The sequence below is a fragment of the Chrysochloris asiatica genome, unplaced genomic scaffold, assembly GCF_000296735.1.
Source record: "Chrysochloris asiatica unplaced genomic scaffold, ChrAsi1.0 scaffold00317, whole genome shotgun sequence".
NCBI lineage: Eukaryota > Metazoa > Chordata > Mammalia > Afrosoricida > Chrysochloridae > Chrysochloris > Chrysochloris asiatica.
The window spans coordinates 2,128,086-2,145,394 of NW_006408835.1; the positions used below are offsets into that span (position 1 = coordinate 2,128,086).

At 39.8% G+C, this 17,309-nt stretch overlaps 1 protein-coding gene and 1 pseudogene across 1 annotated transcript in view; one reads left to right on the top strand and one right to left on the bottom strand.

The window, feature by feature from the left end:
* The window catches only part of IKZF1 (IKAROS family zinc finger 1 (Ikaros)), a 126,813-nt gene that overhangs the window by 29,565 nt on the left and 79,939 nt on the right, over positions 1-17,309 (top strand). The window lies entirely within an intron of this gene.
* On the bottom strand, positions 7,112-7,620 carry LOC102837553 (annotated as a pseudogene).

Genomic DNA, 17,309 nt, shown 5'->3' on the forward strand with positions numbered 1-17,309 from the left:
TTGGTATATATGTATATATGTAACTTTTCTTTCTTTTAATCTGGGAGAACATATTTATATGACAACCTAGAGCGATCCTTCAGCACTAGTTTCCATTTTCATTCTTGGATGTATATATATATTGTTGTTACTGTTTAAAGTAGCGTGTTGTTTAAAGATGTATGCCGTGGAATCAGTTTCTACTCATAATGACATCGTATAGGGTTTCTGAGGAGTAGTTGGTGTGTTTGAACCACCGGTCTTGTGGTTTAAACCAACATTGTGGTCCAGTGCTTTTATGGAGTCCTGGTGTGATGCTGTAGGAGAAGCACTGGACCACAAGGTTGATTTGAACCTCAAGGTCAGCTATGAGTCAGAAATGGCTGGAGAGCAGTAGTGTGTGTGCATGTGTGTGTGTGTGTGTGTGTATGGAGAGAGAAAGAGTGAGAGTGTCCTGGTGTGGTACTACAGGTCAATGAGCTGAACTGAAAGGTTGGTTTGAACTGCAAGGCTGACAGTTCAAACTCACCAGCCAGTCCTCGGAAGCACTATATAGGGTAGCTATGAGTCAAACTGACTCAACGGCATTTAACAACAACAGCAATATGTGTGTATATATGTATATGTATACATGTATAAGTTTATATACACCACTGCCATCCAGTCATTTCATTTCTGACTCACAGTGACCCAGTATATGGTTTCTTTGGAGTCCTGGTGTGGTGCTGTGGGTTAATGCACCAACTGCAAAGCTGTGTTGAACTGCAAGATCGGCAGTTCAAGCTCACCAGCTGCTCCTTAGAAACTCTATACAGGGTCACTATGGATCGGAACCAACTCGAAGGCATTTCACAACAACAACAACATAGAACAGAAAGCCTCATCTTCCTCCCATGGGGCAGATGTTGAGCTTGAACTGCTGATCTTGCAGTTAGCAGCCCAGAGCTTATTCTACAGCGCTATCAGGGTGTGTTGTCTCTCTGTTTGTTGCTGTTGTTGTTAAGGGTTTCTGAGCTGGTAGGTTTGAACCACCAGCCTTCCATTAGGAGTTCAGTGCTTATCCTACAATGCCACACCAGTACACCCTGTTTCTCTTTATAAACAATGTACCCATCTCCATATCCATATAGGTATATACATATATACATATCCATATATAGGTATATACATATATATATATGTTGCTGTTGTTTTTGTTAAGAACTTTGATTTGGTTCTGATTCATAGTGACCCTGATTATGGTTTCCAAGGAACAACTGGTGAGTTTGAAACACCAACCTTTCAGTTGGCATCCTGGAGCTACACTAGGACTACCCATATATGACATATATATGTGTATGTGCATGTGTGTATTCCAGGGTTACAGTATCGGTGGTTCAAACACACCAGCCACTCCTCAGAAACCTTATACATGGCTATTATGAGTCGGAACTAGTTCGATGACATCTCTCTCTCTCTCTCTCTCTCTCTCTCTCTCTCTCTCTCTCTCTCTCTCACACACACACACACACACACACACACACGTGTAGGAACACAAGTGTCAGAGAAATAAGACAAAGTCAAGACTGTAGTCTTACATGACTCCCATTTTCTTCTAGGTCAGAATAAGGAGCAGGGATTGAGAGTGTAGTCTGGTGTGGTGCTGTGGGTTAATGTGCCAGACTGAAAAGCTGTTTGAACTGCAAGGTCAGTGGTTCAAGCTCACCAGCTGCTCCTAGGAAACCGTATACACGGTCGCTATGGGTTGGAACTGAGTCGATGGCACTTAACAACAACAACAACATGAGGTATTTAAGTGAGATGCGAAGATCAACTTGGTGGAATGAGGATTTTAGTCAGAATTATCGAACTATATAAATCATTGTCTAACTAAGTAGATAACTAATTAACTAACTAACTAGTTAAGGAGATTACAGTTTCTTCTTCTGAAGTGGTGTTTTTAAAATGAGAACGATTTCCTCTCTCTGAAGTGGTTGTATATGAAACTGCTTAAATAGAAAAGGTACCCAGTGACCTCTTAAGAGCAAGCCCAGTTTTACTCAATAAAACATAGTACTCATATTAGGAAAGTGAGAGATGGATTGAAATTTATTCTGAAAACTTTTGACTGGGAGATTTTAAAGGATTTCATTTGGGAATTACATCAGAATTGGTATCTAGAGAGCAAAGACATTTGTATTTTAAAAAATAAAATAAAAAAACCTTGGTCATATTTTTTATTTATTCATTAGTCGGTACATTTCTTCTTCCTTTACATTGTGAATTTCTTTCTGCTAAGTAATTGACTTGGTCTTCTTTGATTTGTGCACAATCCTAATGTTAACATGGTTATCCGGAATCCTACTGACAGCCAACAGATGTGGATGTACATTCCCAAATTCAGGAATGTAGACATGGTGGCTCGGAGTTGGGTTAATTCCAGACACAAGACAGGCTGTGGGTAACGAGGAAGGACATGTGAGTGCAGATGGTAAGGAAGGAGGACTAAAATTGAGGAAAGAGATGAACAATCTGAAGATGTAGGCTAATGACCATCCTTGTGAAGCGTTTAGCATACAGTAAGTCCTTGGGTTATTTATTCCAATTGACTGACAAGTTCTAGCAGCCCTTTCAAAACCCCAAACCAAACCCACAGCCACTGAGTCAATTCCAACTCATAGTGACCATACATAGGATTTTCAGGACTATAAATCTTTACAGGAGCAAAAAGACATATCTTTCTCCTATGGAGCGGCTGGTGGGTTTGAACCACTGACCTTGTGGTTAGCAGCTCAGCGTCTAACTCACAGTGCCACCAGGGCTCTTTGTTGTTGTTAAGTGTCGTGGAGTTGATTCCAACCCTTAGCAACAACTCTGTATAGGGTTTCCAAGGAAGAGCTGGTGAGCTTGAACCACCAACCTTGCAGTTGAAATGACTTTGCAGTCCGATGCATTAACCCACAGTGCCACATTGCCTTTTAATGTTATGTAAACTTACCCTCACTTTGAAATAATTGCCCTAACCTCTATAGTAACAAATTCTTCATCACATTCACCTTTACTTCATGTGCAGCTTTTAAATCATTAAAAAGGCTTGAACTTTCTCTTGCATTGATTGTTGTTTAGTGCTGTCGAGTCTGTTCCAACTCATAACGACCCTGGATAGGGTTTCTGAGGAGTGGCTGGTGAGTTTGAATCGCCGACCTTGCTGTTCAAACTGACCTTGTGGCCCAGTGCTTATCCTATAGCACCACACACGACTCCTTGCACTGAAATTAAGCTAAATAAGAACCTTGGAGTCCTGGTGTGGTGCTTTGGATAAGCACTGGACTGCTATGCAAAAGGTAAGCAGTTCAAACCTACCAGTTGCTCCTTGGAGACCCTAAACAGGGTCACTATGAGTTGGAACTGACCTGAAAGCACTTAACAACAACAACAACAACAATTAAGAACCTTATACCATATTCTTATTTACCTTTTAAATGTAGCTAAAAGACACATTTAAGAATGGATCTCATCCAATACCCAGGTGCTGCCTGTAAAGCAACAAAACAAAAATTGGCGCAAAAGCATAGTCCCGCTGAGTTAGAAAAATGATTTACAAAAGCTTGTGGTGGGTGGTTGAAGCAGTGGAAGAACTGATACTGATGTGGGGTTCAAGAAGGCTTGACAACCTGAATACATAATCTAGGTAATCTCATACAGTTGTTAGATGTCATCAAGTTGATTCCAATTTTTAGACCCCGTGTGCACAACAGAGTGAAACACTGCCTGGTTTTGCACCATCCTCACGCTTGTTCGGCTTGAGTCCATCTCATTGAAAGTCTTCCCTCTTTTTCTCTGACCCTCCATTTTACCAAGCATTATGTCTTGCTCCAGAGAATGGTCCCTTCTAACAATATGTCCAAACTGTGAGAGACGAAGTCTTCCCATCCTCGCTTATAAGGAACATTCTGAGTGTACACTTCTTCCAAGACAGATTTGTTTGTTCTTCAGGCAGTCCACGGCATTTTCAGTATTCTTTGGCAACACCACCATTCAAACACTTCAATTCTTTGATGGTCTTGGTAGTAGTTTCTTATGTGGAAGGAAAGCTTATGATTGGCACGGCTTTGATTACAATGTAAACACGCCTGTTTACATTCTAGAAAGGGTCCCTGGATGACACAAATGATTTGTATTCAACCATTGACCTAGAGGTTGGCAGTTCAAAGTCACCTAGCAGTTCTATGAAAGGAAAACCTAGTGATTTGGTTCATAACCAAGAAAACCTTATGTTCCTTTGTAACACAGGAATCAACTCAATAGCAACAGAAGGATGACATTCTAGAACATTCTTCTTTTGTCTGTAGTCACTTTGGGTTGTGTGATAATAGGGCTTTTCAGGACTTAAATATACTTTGGGGTTCATTATATGCAGGGCATTTTCAGTGCTGACTTGGCAGACCAGTAGAGCCTTCCATTGGATTCACCTTAGCAAAAATTGAAAAAGAAGGAAAAAAAAAGAAATCTTGTGTCTATCCCTGGAATCTAGGAAAATGATTATGTGTAAAAGCATAATTCTTCCAAATTCCAGTTTAGAGTGTTTGTTAAACATACAAGTAATAACTCCTTTTCTCAGTTCTGAGTTCTAAGACTAAAGTAGGAATAAACATTTCTCAAAGTCTTTGGTGTTGTAAACGTTTAATGCACTAAGTCTCTAATCCAGAGGTTGAAGGTTTGAGTCCATCCAAAAGTACCTTGGAAGAAAAATTTGGCAATCACCTTCCAGGATAATCAACCACTGAAAGCCACAGAGTGTGCACAGTTCTATGGGGTCTCCTGAGTCCATGGCAATTGGTGAACATCTATTTCTCATTGGTTAAACTGGTGTGACATCTGTTTCACACTGTTTTTTTTAATGTTTTAGGCACGATTCTAAGACAGTACAGCAATGTACTGAGGTTAGATGTGTAGTGCTGATTGAACAGCCTGACCAAAGAGAAGGAGAGTACTGGAACTGAGTTTTAAACCATGGAGAGAGAATGCTGTGGGCTTGGTCTAGCTGGAGATTGAGCCACTGACTTTTGAGTAGGATACCAAGGCTGCTTATCTAATCAGCAGTTAGAGGAAGTCGTTTTTTATCTCTGAAATGCATCTCTTCTGAACTGATAAACCCCACTTTTGCTAGGGAGAAGCATAATCTAGCAGCATCTGAGCAGTGGCTGCAACTGAGCTCTCCTGTGCTCATACATGCCAAGTGCTCTCTGAAAGGAGTCTTAGCACAACACCTCACTGAGCTCCAAGTCACTGGGCAGCAAGACTGACACGTTTTCATCTGGATTTTTCTATTTTCTTTAAGGAAAAACTGGAAGCATAGCATTTGAAGTCTTATTCACCTGCCTTTTTCAGTTTCTTAATCCTCTTCATAGTTCAATGATGGTGTAATGATTTTGATGAAGCAATGTTTTAAATTCTATATTATTCACCTTGCATTTTACGGTATTCCTCTCTTAAAATGCTTCAGGAAGACATACCCAAACATGAACATGCCCAAACCAAAATGACTCTAGTTTAAAGCCTCTTATTTTCCTAAATTCCCCAAAATGTGAGATATCGAATTAGAAATACATGAGTTCATATTTTGCCTACTCTCTAATAAGTCTCAACTTTGGGGGGAAGAAAAAAATAAGAGGCTGTTATATAACAGGTTTGTTACTTACCCATTTCAAAATAAATTTTATTACCTTTAATTTGTGTTGGAGTCCTGGTATGGTGCTGTAGGATAAACACTGCTAACCACAAAGTTAGTGGTTCAAATCCATTGGCTCTTCCTCAGAAACCCTATACAGGGTCACTGTGAGTCAGAACTGACTTGATGGTGCTTAAAAATCTTTATGTTAGTCCTGGTGTGGATAAGCATAGGATAAGCTCTTGGCCTCAAGGTTGGTTTGAACCACAAGGTTGGTGGTCCAAACTCACCAGCTGCACCTCAGTAACCCTCTCTACAGGGTTGCTGTGAGTCAGAAGTGACTCTATGACACTTAACAACAGCAATAACAAAAATAAACATTTAGAAATCAACATCTTTGAAGAACAACATGACATATGGCAGCATTAAAATTAAAATAAATGATTTCGTGTTGCATGAGATCTCTTCTTACGTTAGGCTTTGGTATAGACAGTTAAGATCAAGCAGCAGAAGCTTTTAAAAAGTCCCTGAGAGAAAAGTAAAATGTGTGTGTATGTGTAGTGGTACATGTTTTGGTGTATGTGTTTGCGTGGTATTTGTGTATTTGTGTTGTATGTTTGTAGTGTGTGTGTGATCATTGTGAAAGACCACAGCTATTTAAATGTAAAAATGCATCCCTGTGCTTAGTGCATAAGTAAAGGATATCTGTGATCCCTGTGGAGTCCTGGTGTGGCACTGTGGGTTAATGCACTGGACTGCAAAGTCAATTTGAACCGCAAGGTTGGTAGTTCAAGCTCACCAGCTGCTCCTCATAAATCCTACCCAGGGTCACTGTGGGTTGGAACCAAATCAATGGCACTTCACAACAACAACAATGGTACCTGTGCCTCTTCTTTACTAGCTTGTTGGTCCCGGAAGGCGACTTCATGACCATTTTCTCACCTATGAGGTGAAGAAAATCCCTTGCATCGTGGCTGTCAACCACCATGTAGGGAACCTCAACCATGATGGGTCATAAAGCATGTGACCATAAATAGAAGACACTGTTAATATTATCCCCGTTGCCATCGTGGCATGCTGAATGCCAGCTATTCTGAATGTCTAGAGTCTTGGTCGGCATGTGCCCATGTGTTAAAATCAGCCTGTAGACACCAATATGCAGAGCCATATAAAAGATCAATAAGTGATAAAGCATACATGGAGAGCTGCACATGGTCAGCCTGGTAGGACCCAGGGAGTTGATGACAAAATGCAGTAAGCACGCATTGCACCCTCCCAGTGATGTTGTGATACAAAGAAGAGTCCAGCCTGTCCCCTGGTGGAGATGGTGGTTCTGCTCAGAGCTAGAGAGATACAAAAGAGCCATGATAGCAGACTCTGGAGAGGAAGGGTTGGTGCGAGGCACAATTCATGATATAGTGATAGAGAGACAATGACACTTTTTTATTTATTATTTTGTGAATGATATTTGATCATTTTTGTTTACAATTGAAACTCTGGCAATTCAAAATTAACATCCTTGCCCATGAACTTCTTATACACACCTGAAAAGGGTTCAGCCTTGCATTCTGTATTGTTCTGCTGTGTCTAAATACCCAGCTTTACTCGGCTATTCTTACCCACAGTTTCACTTGGGAAGACCAAGTCTCCAAAGATTGCATCATGTACATCTGTTGGACTGTGGCTCTTGGGATGCCTTTGATTACAATTTTGTACAGCTTTTGTGAGTCGGTTTAGGCAGAATTCTCCTCTGAGCAATAAAGGCCACGTGCTGTCCACTGAACTTTTTCTCCAGTCCGCGTACTAGTCAGACTTAGGTTTTCTGAAAAGACTTGAGGAACAAGAACAAAAATGATAATAGCTTTCCGACCACCACCATTCAGTTCCCTTGAGCTCATCTCCAGATCATGCAGAGCTTGAGAAATGCCAGACTCGAATTCATCCCACTTTTCACCATTGGGCTTCTTAGTCTTCATGCTTGAACTGAACATGGCCTTTGTCTTGCTGAGTGCCAGCCTAGGAAGATAGAGGGAGTAACACTTTGAGATCTGTGTATTATATAAAGATACTCTGTTGACATGTAGCCTGGAGAGATCAGTGGAGCCTTCAGTCTGAAAACAACTTATTTGGACCTGAACCAGAAAGCCCTAATAGGAAATGGGATGGGTAAAGATGTTTCCCCTTAGCGACCATGGCATTTGCTCATGTATTTCATTTGGTACATGAGAGAAATGACTGCGACTTCCACCTTGATGGTTGAGACAATACTGATTCTATTGAAATATACAAAATCTTTTGAAATATACAAAGTGGTTCTGTGGGAATATACCAAGAGTTGGCGTTAACTGGAGATTCAATGGACCATGTAACAGTGGTTCCTAAGCAGGGGAGTCATCAAGAATGCAAGAAGTATAAGAGGTAAAGAGAGCTTATTCAAGCTGTGGATGGTTCGGTGGAGCTACAAGCCAGAAAACCCAAGAGCCTTGGGGAATAAATATATTGAATTGTATAGAGGAGAGAGTAAGGAAGAAAATGAGTAAACAATAAAATGAGTTGTTTGAGTCAGGTAAATTTTCAAGAAAGAAATATGGCATAGAATCCTAGAGAAAAAGCATCTTTATAAAGACAAAATCAGTCAATACTACAGAAAGAAAAGTGGGGTGCTGGAGAAAGAAGCCTTCTGGAAATTAAAGGCAAATCCCTCCCAAAGGTGAATTTCTCCAACGTAGCTAAATAGAGTGGTGGAGGCAAGAGCCCAAATGTAGAAGACAGCATGAGGTCTCCTAAAGAAATTAGGGATGATGAGAAGGAGAGAAGGAAGAAGCAGGAAGGGTTGTAAGACTGAAGCATTTTCAGGTTGATATTTTCTCTTTAAGAAAATATTTAAATATACTTGAAGGCCATTAAGAAGGGACTGCCAAAAAAGAAACCAGTAATTTTGACAGCCTAAGAGAAAAATCAGGGGAGGCAGGGATTAGTCATATAGGGGTCTTGGCCACATCCTTGATCTGGAATATCTCCCATAGGTTCCTTCATTGGCTCTACTCTACCTTCCCTTCAGATCTCTAATCAGAAGCCTCACATAACAGATGTCTTCCTTGGCCACATGACCTATCAGTGCAGCCCTGTGACTCTATCCTCTTACCATTTTATTTTCCTTATAGCAGTGCACAATAACATTTTTGTATAAAGAGCTGATTTCTTCACTGGTGAACCCCTTAGTTTGTAGTAGGTGTTCAGGAAATGATCACTGAATGAATAAATAGGTTCATGACATTTCTTTCTTAGTGAGACAAAGGGAAATAGGGTAGGACAATAGACCCTTCAGTTGAGGGTAAGGAATTTAAAGGTGAATCTAATGTTCATTATATTGATTATCTTAGGTTGCTGTTTTTCAGTAGTGTTTTGAGTAGAGAGACCTCATTGCAGGATACATAGCAGGCCATATTACTGCACTCTGAATGCGACTAACACCACCAAGCCATGCACCCCAAAATGTCTACATATTTCCAATGTCCCCAGGTGACAAACACCATTGAAGTGACACTACTCAGCCTGTCAGTTTCCTTTCTTACAGTGTTCAGTGCATCCCACTCATAAGAGCTTTGCAAATTCAGAGAGACGTTCTTTGTCTGATTATTTAAGGTTGTTTTTAATACAACCAGTATTGTTGCAGAACCTTAAGTAAGGATTTAAAAGAATAGGGATGCCTATGGAAGAATTGGACAAAGCATGGTGAAAAAACTGCTGTCTTCATATTTCCAACCATGTTTCCAGTTTACACTTTATGCCTGCCAAAGTACATATGAACTTTGAAGAAGTTGTGTCTTTTTATAAACAGAAACCTGTATTAATCTTGTTTTTACTTTATTTTGACAACTTAATTTCAAGATTACACAGATTAATTGGCTTATTTATGGGAAATGAAGATTGTTAGATTTAAAATGCAATCAGATTGATAAACAACATTTTCTGTTGCCAGGTTTTGGATCGCAGTTTTATTTTCTGCTTTTGTTTCATCTGCTTTGAAAACTTAGGTAGCTCAGGGCATAAAACAGCCAACCAACATTTCGTTAATTTTCCTTCTATATGGGGTTTCAGAAAGGGATGGAAAAAAAAAATTAGGTTTTGTGCTGTGGTTGCCAGTTGCCACCTGTCCTCCTCTCTGGTTAGGACATTTCCTGATTTGGGAAGTATAAATATAACACTCCCCATCACACCCCCTAAAAAAATCTACCCCCCTCTTTTCATACAAAATTAGAAAGGTTTCAGCAGAGCTGAGCCCTAAGCATTGCCCTAAAAATTCCACAGATCCACTTGAATTAAACAAGAACTTTTGCTTTGGCGGTACAGGCCAACTCAGGAAGTCACTCTCAGTCAGTCTTCTGTAGGGAGTGGTGCGTGGTTGAGACTAGACTGCTGTACTCCACCAGATAAGCCCAGTTTTTTCTTCAGAGTCGTAACAGGAACTACATTTTACACGTTACCACAGATCTTTTCAATATTTTAAGCCCTGTGCGTGTTAGGAGTTGTAGGATAACAGAAATGTAGAAGGAACTCCAAAAGTGGGCTCAGTGTGGTGGTCCTGTTGGATGCAACTGGAATCTGCTAGTTGTTAAAGATTCAGAAACTCTCCAAGTGTTAAACTGTTGGTAGTTTACACCATAGAACTTGGAAAATGGTACAGATTAGGATTTCTTTTTTTCAAACTGGTGTACCAATTACTGGTTTTAAGTACAATGTTAATATCCTGACAGCTGCAATAAAATTTTAAGGAAAGAATAATTTTGTGGGTAGCTATCTATGTGTATGTTTCATGGAGGAATGAACCTCTTGCAGAAAAGTGTAGTAATGAAGATATTTTACCCAAAAGAATTGGTTCCAAATCGTTCTTTGCTATATTACAGACTAGAAATGGTGAGCTCTCTCTATTAGCATCTTTAGTTTTGTTACTGGGTGGGTGTGATGAGAATTAAGTGTCATGTTTCTGAGATCTTTTTGTTTATTATTATTACTATTATTTTTATTTGAAGAACTTTGAAATGCCAAGAAGGCTTGTCTATATTACATTATTGGGTTCATCACTGTGGTTTTCTTTCAGGAAAGCGTTTAGCCTCATAATATCTTTCAAAACATGGGGTTGAATTTGGTCTTCTTAAAAGAATTTTTAATTGGTTTTCTTAGATTAAAATTAACCAAAAGCTATGCGTACAAACCTAGATGACCTCTTCACTTATACATATGCATAGCATGACTTCCTTGGAGTACTTTTCAGGAAGGACTTAAAAATCCAACCAGTTGCCATTCAGTTGATTGCCACTAATGGCAACCCCATGTGTGTCAGTGTAGAACTGTGTATCATAGGGCTTTCTCTGTACCATAGCAGTTGTTTTTCAGAAGAAGATCACTAGGCCTTTTTGCTGAGATATCTCGGAATGGGCTCAAATTTGCAAGTTTTGGTAAACAGTTAAGCTGTTAACCATTTGCATGCGCCACATTATAACAACATGTCAGCTGACTGGAGAAGCTCTTTTTCATTTTAGTGTTTTCTACCTCTATGGATAGCTTGGGAACACCTGACACTTGTGTAGCTAGATTAACTGATGAGCTGGTTTTGCCCCACTTTCAGTACTGGGGCTCAGCCACAGAGATCTTTCAAAGGCAGGTCCGGGTGTGTCTTTGCAAGGCAGGCGGCCGGCCAGGAAAGGACTTGTTTCAGGGAATGTGGCTGTGGGCTGTTGGGTTTCACTGAAATGACTGGGGAGTGCTTCCAGAGAAGCCTTGGACACTCAGTGTCGTTTCCCAGGAGGCTGGGTTTGATTGCTGGAAGGCCTCCAACACGGGTTCAATATGGAATGATGAATAAATGCAGCCATTTTCCTTTTCAGAATGAAGGACCATCCCACTGAAAGTGAAATCCTGCTGAGCTGAGAATAGGATTTCATTATTGCCCTGGAGGCAGCTGTATGATGATTTTTATTAGTATTCTTAGAATCAGGCAGGATTTGGACTACTTTCTCAAGATCTCTACAGTTTGCAGTTGAACACAGTAAAAGGAAGAATCTGCCAGCAACCCAGAGCACTTCTGTTGGCCTCTGCTCCCACCCTACTGTTCAGTTATGACAATTAATTGTTATCTGGTGTAGCTACTGTTTGTTTAATCTTACTGTTATAGTTTGAGCACTCTTTAGTCAAATTAGTATTCAATAGAGAATGCTGTAGTTTAAATGAAGTGGTTTTAATCCTGAGAAGATAATGGAGGTAAAATTTGTCATTACAAATACTGTATTTACTCTCAATTTAAAATGATTAGGACTCGTATTTAGTCTCAGTACTGATGTTTATACTTCACTTTGTAGCTGAGAGTGTTAAAGTTCTGTTAAAGGTTTGTGTTTATCAGTGTCCTTTCCTATTTTAATAACTATTTTTTCTGTATTACTGATGGAGGGTCTTCTAAAATTCATTAGTGTCAGTCTGTTCTATACACGCATGCCTCAAACTTGTTGATCTGGGGTCTTTCCATTAGGAACCTAGGCAAAAAAGTCCAAGCATTATGCTGTATGAGGCCCAGTAAACCTTGAACAGTTCTTGTCTGGGGGTGCGGGGCTGGGGGAAGGGTTTCAGAGGTGAATGGTGACTACCTTTCTGAGACCTACAAGGTTAAGTCAAAAAGTGTTGCTACAAAATCATAGACAACCTTTATTAAACAAAAATACAAAACTATTGTGAAGCTACAGTTTCTTAACATATTCTCCACCTAGCTTTGTTAACTTCCAAAGGTGGTGTTTCTTCCATTCTAACCCTTCCTGGAAGAATTCAATTTACATCACATCAGAATAGTAGTGTTGGCATCCTCGAACTCAAATTGTGTTCCATTTAAAATGTTCTTTGAGTTTGGGGAACAAAAAGAAGTCTGAAATGGCAAGATCAAGGCTGTAGAGTGAATGGTATCAGGTTTCTCAATGAAATTCTTGTAGAACAGTCCAAAAAGAATGAACATTGTTGTGATGGAAAAAACTTCCTCAGTACAACTTTCCTGTTCTTTCTCTTACCAATGCAGTTTCCAATTTGCTGAAATCTTCTTTCTAATAACCCCCCATGATCATCTGTGTTCTTCAAGAAAATCTATCAAGATTACCCCTTTCGAATCTCTAAAAGTGGTAACTGTAACCTTCTCAACTGACCCCTCAGCCATTAAGTGGCCCATCAGATCCCCTTGGAAGTCACTAGTTTGACTGGATCTTGTTCTCTGAACCCTCTTGGTAAATCCAAGGCTCGTCCTTGGTTATGATTTATTGCATAAAATCATCTTCATTAGCTTCTGTCTTGCTTCAAAGGCTGATGGAAAGTTCAGAACTTTGAGCTAGCTGATCTTCGTGCAATGCCTTTGCCACTCATCATGCCAAAAGCTTTCAGAGGCCAAGGTGTTCAATTAAAACTGAAAATGCAGAACCTTGGAAGTGCCCAACTGCAGTAGTTGTTGCCCACTAACCCAGTGCCAATGGGTTGATTCTGACTCACGGTGACCCTTCAGGACAGAATAGAATTGCTCATTAGGGTTTCTAAGGCTGCAAGTCTTTGCAGAAGTAGACTGTCTCGTCATTCTCCCACCATTGAGTGGTGGGTTCAAACTACCAACCTTTTACTGAGCAGCCCAACACTTAACCCACTGAATCATGGGGCTGCTTAGAGCTATTGTGTCAGTGCTAATTCTGTGGTCTTCTGCCACTACTGTTTAGACTGCAGACAGTTTATTTGTTAAGGTTGACCTTCTTCCCTCTCTTGGTTCATTTTTGAGGTCCTCCCCTACCTTCCTTGAAAGCTTGATCAATCTAAAAATTGTTCTTTTATGTGGGGAAGCATTCTTGTAAACTTGTTGTGAACCCTCAGTGGTTTGGGAAGATGGCCACTTGAGTTTTATTGAAAAATTCACATTAACCCTGACCTCAAAATCATTTTTCCCAAAGGTACAAAAAGTATCCCTTTCTAATTTTGAAGGCAACTCAATGAGGCACCTTGGTGGTACAGTGAGTTAAAATAAAAGTGTTAGACCGCTGGCAAAAGGTTGGTGGTTCATACCCACCAGTCACTCTATGGGAGAAAGGTCATCTCGTCTGCTCCTTTAAAGGTGTACATCCTCTGAAACCCTAGGGAACAGTTCTACTCTGTCCTGTCAGGTCCTCGTGAGTCATTTCAGTGGTAGTGAGTTTGGGGTCTAATGAGACTACGAGAAATATATTACTCAGAGAGCTTGTCTGCAGTCATTCATGATCCCAGAAACATATTTCAACATATTTTGTTTGGAATGAGCCCATAAGTACAAAAATAATACTTTTGTACTTATCCTTGTATACATGAAATAAGAGAATCAATATGAAAGAAGAGCTTCACTGTCCAATGGAAATATAATAGAACTCACACATGTAATTCTTAACTTTCTAGCAACCACATTTTTAAAAAGGAAAATAAGACAGGTGAAATTAATTTTAATATGTTTTCTTTCATCCAGAACACCCCAAGTAGTATTATTTAAACATATATTCTATACAAACAATTATTAATGCGGCATTTTACAGTTTTTGTACGAAAAGTGTACAACAAGTGCTCAGTCACAATGGACACTGGTTGTTAGTTGCCTTTGAATAAAACATTGCCCACTCCTTCTCTAGCTTCACAAAATTGCTGGTATGTTTGAATCCATTGTTGAAGCAACAGAGTGTTTTGGCAGCCTTCCAACATAGGGGGCTTATGTCTTAGCATTGTATCAATGTTCTGTTATCCATAGGGTTATCATTAACTAATTTTTGAAAGCAGATTACTAAACGTGTTTTTCCTAGTTAGTCTTAATCTGGACGTTCCACTGAAAAATGAAGCATGGATCACCTTGCTGGTATTTGAAATAACACACGTCATAGTTTCCAGTACCAGAGTAGCACCAGAAGCTACCACACTATGACAAACTGACAGACAGAGGGTGGCACGGAAGCTCGTGGCTGCCATATTGACCTGTGCACATCTAAAGAACCCATAGAGAAGTGGACCATTATGTTTCAGGGGAAAAAAATTAGGTAAATCCTTGCTGAATTTTAACACACACAAAGTCATGTCAACTCTATAAATGAGCTTTGATGTCAATTTGCTTCCTAAAACATTTTCTCAATGGACATTACAAGTAAATGTGATTTATTTTATTTTGTTTTTTTCCTTTCCTTCAGGTAATGATGTGATTTAGGGAAAATCTAAGTCCGGTCCAGTTTTTACACAATTGGGGTTATTTTACATATGTCTGTTTTAGCTAAAGGAGTTGTAGGCAGTTGATTAAGTACAAAGTAAAATATATGCATATAGAACAAAATAGCTTTTCAAAACATCATGGCTGGTTTAAATCTAGAAATACATTATTTTGTGTTTTCATCTACTCTTTTTATTCTCGTATACTTTCTATGTTGTCTTTTGTTTTGAGTCAATAAACCCTTTTTAATTTTGAAACAAAGCAATTGTTTTATGCACATAAAGAAAATTCCAAGGAAATGCCACTGAGAACATATAATGAGTAAATAGGTTTCCAAGACAGACACAGTCATAGTGCTGGTATTGTTCTACAAAAATTACTGAGGATGAAGCTACTCGTCAGCTTCCTGAAAGATGCTGGTGCTGCCTGATGGAGCCAAGGTAGTAAACACAGGGAAGGAGGAGAGATGAGAAGATGAGAGCTGCCTAGCTGCAGCCTGGACTTACACACTATAGATCATGAGATGCAGGGCATTAAGAAGTAGAAACTCCATGTCCATTGCTTAGCTAGAACTAGAGGTATGCTAAATTCATTGTACTATAAAAACCCTGTGTCTCACCTGTGATTTCCTGTGTGTACTCTGACCCTGAAGCTGTGCAGAACCTAGGCCCAGTCTTCCTGTGTAAGGGATACCTCCCACTTACTAGTTGATGCCCTCTTTGCATTTCAGGAGACAGTATACATTCGTGTGGCTGTTACATTTCCTGAGTGCTTCGTGATCCAAAGAGTCAGAGGTTTAGCTTTGTGGCTTTGAATGTGTTGTTTTTGTCTTTGGTCTTCCTGCCTTTCTTTCTTTCTTTCTTTCTTTCCTTCTTTCTCTCTTTTTTTCTTTCAACATTTAATGCTGAATATGATGTCAAGGTTCTCTTGTCCAGAAATAAGCCTCATTGCCAGGGGTAAAGGAAAGACTACTTCTGTACCTTTTACAAATAGCCTGCCCTGTGTGTTGTTAGCTGTTGTTGAGTCAGCCCCTACTTATGGTGACCCCATGAACAATGGCACAGAATGCTAGATCCTACATCTTCACAATCAGTTACAGATTGGACCATTGAGTTTTCATTGGCTGGTTTTTGGAGTTAAATACCAGGCCTGTCTTCTTAGTCTGTCTTCGTCTGGGAGCTATCCAGCTTCACAGCAACACTGGCCTTTGCTAACAAGTGTGTGTTAGCTGCACTTGGGAGAGGTGACCTAGAGCCCAGTCGGTGGTGACTGGAAGAGTCAAAACCAAGTTAGTCTCAAGGTCGCTGCTGCCCATTAAATGGCTTAGACTAGTTTGGGATTTATTGATAAGCACAACTGGCTATTTTTTCCTTTCTATAAAATAATTATACCAGGAAGAATCTTGGTGGTGAAACAGTTCCTGTCTCTTACAATGAAAAACATATGTATCTTTCTTTTCTTCTTTTTCTTCCACTTTGATGTCTTTGCTTTCACTTTTTTCTTTTTTAAAAAAAAAATTATTTTCTTGAATTACCTTCAATGGCCCAAGCACATAATTTTGAATGTTTGAGGTTGAATTATAATTTTTCTTCTAGAAATAGTCAAAAAGTCTTTTTGGAGCTCAGTCCTGTTTAAAAAAAAAAAAAAAAAGTGTGTGAATGGATCTGGGAACACTGTTTACTGTTTAATTATAAATTAGTGAGCGTCATTTTCTTGACTAATTTATAGTCACCCTAATAAACTTCTGGAAGATGAGTACAGCTTATTACAGTAGATTTTGAAGGCACAGATTTGGGGTATAAATACCAACTTTCTGCCTCCCTACAGTTGTGATGTGGGATAAACCATTCAGTTGTTGTTGTGGAGACCTGGTGTGGTGCGGTGGGTTAATGTGCTGGACTTCAGAGTCACTTTGAGCCGCAAGGTTGGTGGTTCAAGTTCACCAGCTGCTTCTCGGAAACCCTACATAGGGTCGCTATGGGTCAGAACCGACTCGACGACACTTAACAGCAACAACAAACAGTTGTGATGGGATATAAAACACTCAGTAAGTGCCTCTATCTTCATCTGCAAAATATATCACACGAGATCACAGCTTTCCTGGCTTTATGATATGTAAAGTCGCATTTCAAAGTGTCTTTAGTTGGCATAGCTGGGTTGGGAAGCATGAGCGATTTGCCACGTGTTTGCTGAGCGCATTCCCTCCTCTACTCTGCTGAACGTACTGTCTTCATTCTTTTGTCTCTTCCAATGAATCATCTCTGCAGTCATTTGGGGACATCCCTAAGTTGGCTGTTCTCCCCTGTCTCGGCAGCCTCGTATCTGAAAGCCCCTCCAGATGTCACTTCTGTAGCCTCTGTGTATTATCACCTGCAGACAATTGACTGCAGTTCATGTAAGCACAGCTACAATTCTTACACTCCTTTTCATTGGTGCTAAACGCAGAGG